Source organism: Lolium rigidum, chromosome 7 (genome assembly GCF_022539505.1).
Source record: "Lolium rigidum isolate FL_2022 chromosome 7, APGP_CSIRO_Lrig_0.1, whole genome shotgun sequence".
In the NCBI taxonomy this organism is placed as follows: Eukaryota; Viridiplantae; Streptophyta; class Magnoliopsida; order Poales; family Poaceae; genus Lolium; species Lolium rigidum.
Window position 1 is genome coordinate 21,751,644 of NC_061514.1, and position 6,000 is coordinate 21,757,643.

Sequence of the window (6,000 nt, forward strand, 5' to 3'; positions counted from 1 at the left end):
TCCACGCCGCCGCCACCTACCTCCCTCCACACGTTCGTTTCTCTCTTCTCTGTGTCTGTGAGCAAACGAAGGAGAACAAACCCCACTGCCACCACCATGTTCACCATGGCCCCGACGAACCAGAGCTCCCCTTGCCACTCCGAGACCACCCACGGAACCGCCTCGGCGTCCTCTATATTCTCCCCAAAGGAATCGATCCGGGGTGCTCTTAATCGTCTCCAAATTCGCCGTTTCTTCTTCAACTCCGGCGAACAAATTCTTCAATTCCGGCCGCTCTCGTCCTCCTCCGACCAAACCGAGCCCGCCTTCATCTTCCTGGTAACATCGCGCGTCCCCTGGACCCCTTCGGCACCTTCCTCCCCGCTGGTTTGCTTCCCGCCCACGTTGACCGTCGTTCTCCTCCGCAGGTGCATGTCGCCGGCGATGTCTCAGCGAATCTCCGGCCATCCTTCTACCTCTCGCTGGTCCGTCACGCTAAGGCGCAGCTCCGACACCAGCCGCCTCGTCTCGGTTCGACCTTCCCCATCGTCCCCGTGCATGATCTGCAAGTCATGGCTGTTCTGGCCCGTGAGCTTCGCTTGGACTTGGTTAAGTTGTCGCGCACCATCCTATTAATACGATCTGTGTTAGCAGCGCAGTGGTTTGTCTCGTGATCCATCACGCAGTAGATCATGTGCTCAAATCCCAGGTGCAGCGATTAACCACAACCTTTTTGTTTCCCAGATCCGTTGATGGACTTTGAGCCAATTTGATCCGGTGCAACTTGCAGCCCAGCACGCCAGGCCGCATCTCTTCGGACTAGATCCGGCCCACCTCGCCAGGCGCGGCAGGTAGCTAGCCCAACACGCCCAGATCCTCATCTCTTTTATTTTTGCTCCATTCTTTTGCAAAATGGTTTAAATCATATCTCTCAAACCCTATGTCGAAATAAAATATGTTTTATATGAAAATTGATCAGAAAAATGTGCTGAACATGAATATGCCATCCATGCTTGCTGTTGCACCATGCATCATAAAATTTCGTGGTAGTTTGCATTATCACCTAATATGTAACATATGGAATTTGTGGGATACTATATAAATGTTGTCCCGGTTCCATTTAACTTTGAAGTAGCTCACTCATGCCATGTATTGCCATGCTAATCAACATTTAATATTGCCGGTAGAAAAATAACGCGAACATAATAATTGTTTGTCCGGGGTTTCGACTCCGATTAATTTGGATAAGATGCATTGCATCATCTTCGCCATGTCATGCATATCATCTTGATCATGCTGATTCTTATACCCGTAGTAGTAAGACTTGCATACGTTGTGTGTTCCAAGCATTTGCTTCTTCACTGGATAGGATCACGAAGTGGTGTTGTGAGATACGACAAGTTCTTCTCGCAGCCTTTTCACAGAGCGAGCCCACCCCTTCACCTATTTTACTTTTACATGCTCTTTTGATCTATTGCTATCCTTATGTGCGATTCTCGTTGTGTCACGTGTCCTATCCACCTGTTACCTATATGTCCGAGATACACCTCCTCGCCCTACCTATTGTTTGTTGTTTGCCGCCTTGCGAGTCGTAGGCGAGTTTAGGGTTTTGTTGATATCTCGAAATGTTCGGGATATCTTGTTGGGAGGTTTTCACATGCTATATCAGTTGTTGGAGATACACATGCTTTACTTAATTGTTAACAACTAAAATTGTAAGCAGAGGCATCTGTGAGCCCCTTTGCGAAAGCATCGGAACTTTGACTTGCTAATGTCCCCTAGGACCCGAGTTCTTGTTATCCGTTCCGAGATTGAGCGCTCTACCCGTACGTGGGGAGTGGGACCCCCATCACCCACTACCTTTCCTCGAGTCTGTTTATTGGGAGCCACAACCTTGGTTTTATTTGCCCATATGCACGATGCACGAATTACTTCCTGTTGCCTTCGGGTGTTTATATTATGTTCTGTACTCATCTCGTGGAACGATTAGCGAAAGCAGGTTGTTCACACTTAGCTTAGCCGTTGGCACAAACCTCTGGGTCCGTATCGGAGTACGGCCGAACTTCGTCACGGGTAGCTTAGCGGGGTGGCTCCCTTAAACTTTCTCTTGCATTGGGAACGGCCTTGTTGTGAGACTCCACCCGTAGTAAGTGGGTTCGAGCATGCGTATGGTTACATTTGGGCAACCCCCGCAGGGTGTACATCTTATCGATAAGCCGTGTCCGCGGTTATGGACGACTTGGAATTGTATGGCTTGATCATAGAACAACTTACACTATTATCCCGTTGTTAATAATCCGATAATAACTTGCGTAGTAATTTAGCATTACTACAACCGACACCTAATAAAACTTGTCCACCGTTGAGTGCCTTTTACATTGCCTCTTCGCAATTGTTGAAGGGGATATGTGTAATCGGTCGGGTTATGTTTGTGTAGTATTTATCTCGTTACCTTGTGCGCTCTCTTATCTTCTCTCGAGTAGACTGGATGTTGTAGCGTGTCTCTATTGGATAGTAGCTTTGCCGCCGCTAAACTCCACATATAGCCGGGTGAAGTTTATACCGCCCACCGCCGAGCATAGCCGGTCTTGTCTCGCAAGTACGTGCCAATGGTACTTACCCTCGCCTTCCTTTCTTTTTGTCTCCTCCCCCTTCGTCTGCAACCGATGGCCCGACTTTGACAGTACGAGATGACGACGTTAGCAAGGTTACCCTTCCGGCTTGGCCCGGGCAGTGGTTATGGACGCCACTCGGTTATCTTCGTGACTCTTAGTCCAATTTGTATCTTGTCCGTACTCGGACGTATTCGCTCTTCCGTATGATCCGGATCTTTGTATTGTATATTTGTATCTTGACTCGTTGGAGTCGTTGTTGTAATATATGTATCTTGTGGGCTCTATTGTAATCCTCGTTGTAATGTTACCGCTCGTGTTAATTCCTCTGGCATCACGTGTGTGATTCTTCGTGCACGTCGTGTCGGAGGGCGTCTCTGAATCGATATCATGCGGATTTCGGCGGGTTCGCTGGGATCCTCATGGTACCGGTTCCGGGGCGTCCCAAGTTGGTATCAGAGCCTCAGGTTGACGGTACCCCATTAGTCCAGCCTGTAGGATAACCTTGCCAACGTTGTTGTGTCTAGTATCAAAACTATTTTCTAAAAAAATCGTTGGATAGTTCTGATTAGCTCTGATTTTTCTCCTTATCTATATTCTTTCTCCTCTGACCTTTGCGCGTTTTGAGTCTTCTCTCTTATCCGAGTTTCTCTGAGTCTTAGATTTCGACGCGGGTTGGACGATCTTTGCCCCCTCACCTATTAGGTCCGATCTTCGGAGTATTCTGACAGAGGCGCATCATCAACACCGGAACAACGACTTCTTGTTAGTGGTGTTGCCGATCTACGTGGAGCAAGAATTCTTGTTAGTGGTGTCGAGAAGATCAACACTTCGCCATAAGAAGGTCCCACGTCCAGGTCGCGTGAAGATCAACGATGCGCCAGAAGATCCGATAGTTCACCTCTCTCCCCCGTACCTTGAGGTGGAATCTCGGGGCGAGATTCCTTGTTAGTGGTGTCGATTGTAACGGCCCAGGATAGCACCCCTAATAGTTTTTTTTGCTTGTTCTTTCTTTTCTGCATCATCATGTCATCATGCATCATATCATCCATGATTTTATTAAATAAAATTATTTTATAAACCATAAACTATTTTTATTTTACCGGGTTAGATAATAAAACCCTCATCTCTCCTTTCATTTAACCAAACCCTAAAAACCAACACCTTCAAACAAATAAAATTATTATTTTAATTATTTTGCTTTCTCCCTCTCTCTCTCATCTTTATTTGAATTCAAAGTTGCTTTGAATTTAAATCTTGCTTCAAACCAGTTTTCAAAAATAAATAAAGAAAATGGTTTTAAAAGAAAATCCCTAACTCTCCCTGGGCTCTCTCCTCCCTCTGGCCCATTCTCTTTCTGGCCCGGTACCTCTTCACGACGAGCCGATGTTCCTTACGTCGCTATCCCCTTCCTCACACGCACATGGCGTGCTCGCTTTTCTCCACCACAACACCGTGCTCCACCTGCTCCCTCCCCTCCTTTTTAATCCCCATCCAAGATCCCCACCGAACCCTAGCCTTCCTCCTCTTCCATCCACGCCGCCGCCACCTACCTCCCTCCACACGTTCGTTTCTCTCTTCTCTGTGTCTGTGAGCAAACGAAGGAGAACAAACCCCACTGCCACCACCATGTTCACCATGGCCCCGACGAACCAGAGCTCCCCTTGCCACTCCGAGACCACCCACGGAACCGCCTCGGCGTCCTCTATATTCTCCCCAAAGGAATCGATCCGGGGTGCTCTTAATCGTCTCCAAATTCGCCGTTTCTTCTTCAACTCCGGCGACCAAATTCTTCAATTCCGGCCGCTCTCGTCCTCCTCCGACCAAACCGAGCCCGCCTTCATCTTCCTGGTAACATCGCGCGTCCCCTGGACCCCTTCGGCACCTTCCTCCCCGCTGGTTTGCTTCCCGCCCACGTTGACCGTCGTTCTCCTCCGCAGGTGCATGTCGCCGGCGATGTCTCAGCGAATCTCCGGCCATCCTTCTACCTCTCGCTGGTCCGTCACGCTAAGGCGCAGCTCCGACACCAGCCGCCTCGTCTCGGTTCGACCTTCCCCATCGTCCCCGTGCATGATCTGCAAGTCATGGCTGTTCTGGCCCGTGAGCTTCGCTTGGACTTGGTTAAGTTGTCGCGCACCATCCTATTAATACGATCTGTGTTAGCAGCGCAGTGGTTTGTCTCGTGATCCATCACGCAGTAGATCATGTGCTCAAATCCCAGGTGCAGCGATTAACCACAACCTTTTTGTTTCCCAGATCCGTTGATGGACTTTGAGCCAATTTGATCCGGTGCAACTTGCAGCCCAGCACGCCAGGCCGCATCTCTTCGGACTAGATCCGGCCCACCTCGCCAGGCGCGGCAGGTAGCTAGCCCAACACGCCCAGATCCTCATCTCTTTTATTTTTGCTCCATTCTTTTGCAAAATGGTTTAAATCATATCTCTCAAACCCTATGTCGAAATAAAATATGTTTTATATGAAAATTGATCAGAAAAATGTGCTGAACATGAATATGCCATCCATGCTTGCTGTTGCACCATGCATCATAAAATTTCGTGGTAGTTTGCATTATCACCTAATATGTAACATATGGAATTTGTGGGATACTATATAAATGTTGTCCCTGCTCCATTTAACTTTGAAGTAGCTCACTCATGCCATGTATTGCCATGCTAATCAACATTTAATATTGCCTGGTAGAAAAATAACGCGAACATAATAATTGTTTGTCCGGGGTTTCGACTCCGATTAATTTGGATAAGATGCATTGCATCATCTTCGCCATGTCATGCATATCATCTTGATCATGCTGATTCTTATACCCGTAGTAGTAAGACTTGCATACGTTGTGTGTTCCAGCATTTGCTTCTTCACGGATAGGATCACGAAGTGGTGTTGTGAGATACGACAAGTTCTTCTCGCTAGCCTTTTCACGTGCGAGCCCACCCCTTCACCTATTTTACTTTTACATGCTCTTTTGATCTATTGCTATCCTTATGTGCGATTCTCGTTGTGTCACGTGTCCTATCCACTCGTTACCTATATGTCCGAGATACACCTCCTCGCCCTACCTATTGTTTGTTGTTTGCCAGCTTTGCGAGTCGTAGGCGAGTTTAGGGTTTTGTTGATATCTCGAAATGTTCGGGATATCTTGTTGGGAGGTTTTCACATGCTATATCAGTTGTTGGAGATACACATGCTTTACTTAATTGTTAACAACTAAAATTGTAAGCAGAGGCATCTGTGAGCCCCTTTGCAAAAGCATCGGAACTTTGACTTGCTAATGTCCCCTAGGACCCGAGTTCTTGTTATCTGTTCCGAGATTGAGCGCTCTACCCGTACGTGGGGGAGTGGGACCCCCATCACCCACTACCTTTCCTCGAGTCTGTTTATTGGGAGCCACAACCTT

General features: G+C 47.8%; 1 long non-coding RNA gene across 1 annotated transcript; it reads left to right on the forward strand.

Annotated features, from left to right (window-relative positions):
- The first annotated feature begins 3,444 nt into the window (after positions 1-3,444).
- On the forward strand, positions 3,445-5,500 carry LOC124678421. The gene is made up of 4 exons (XR_006994462.1): positions 3,445-4,442; positions 4,532-4,711; positions 4,848-4,954; positions 5,451-5,500. It is a non-coding gene; the product is annotated as an uncharacterized LOC124678421 (long non-coding RNA).
- Positions 5,501-6,000: the final 500 nt, after the last annotated feature.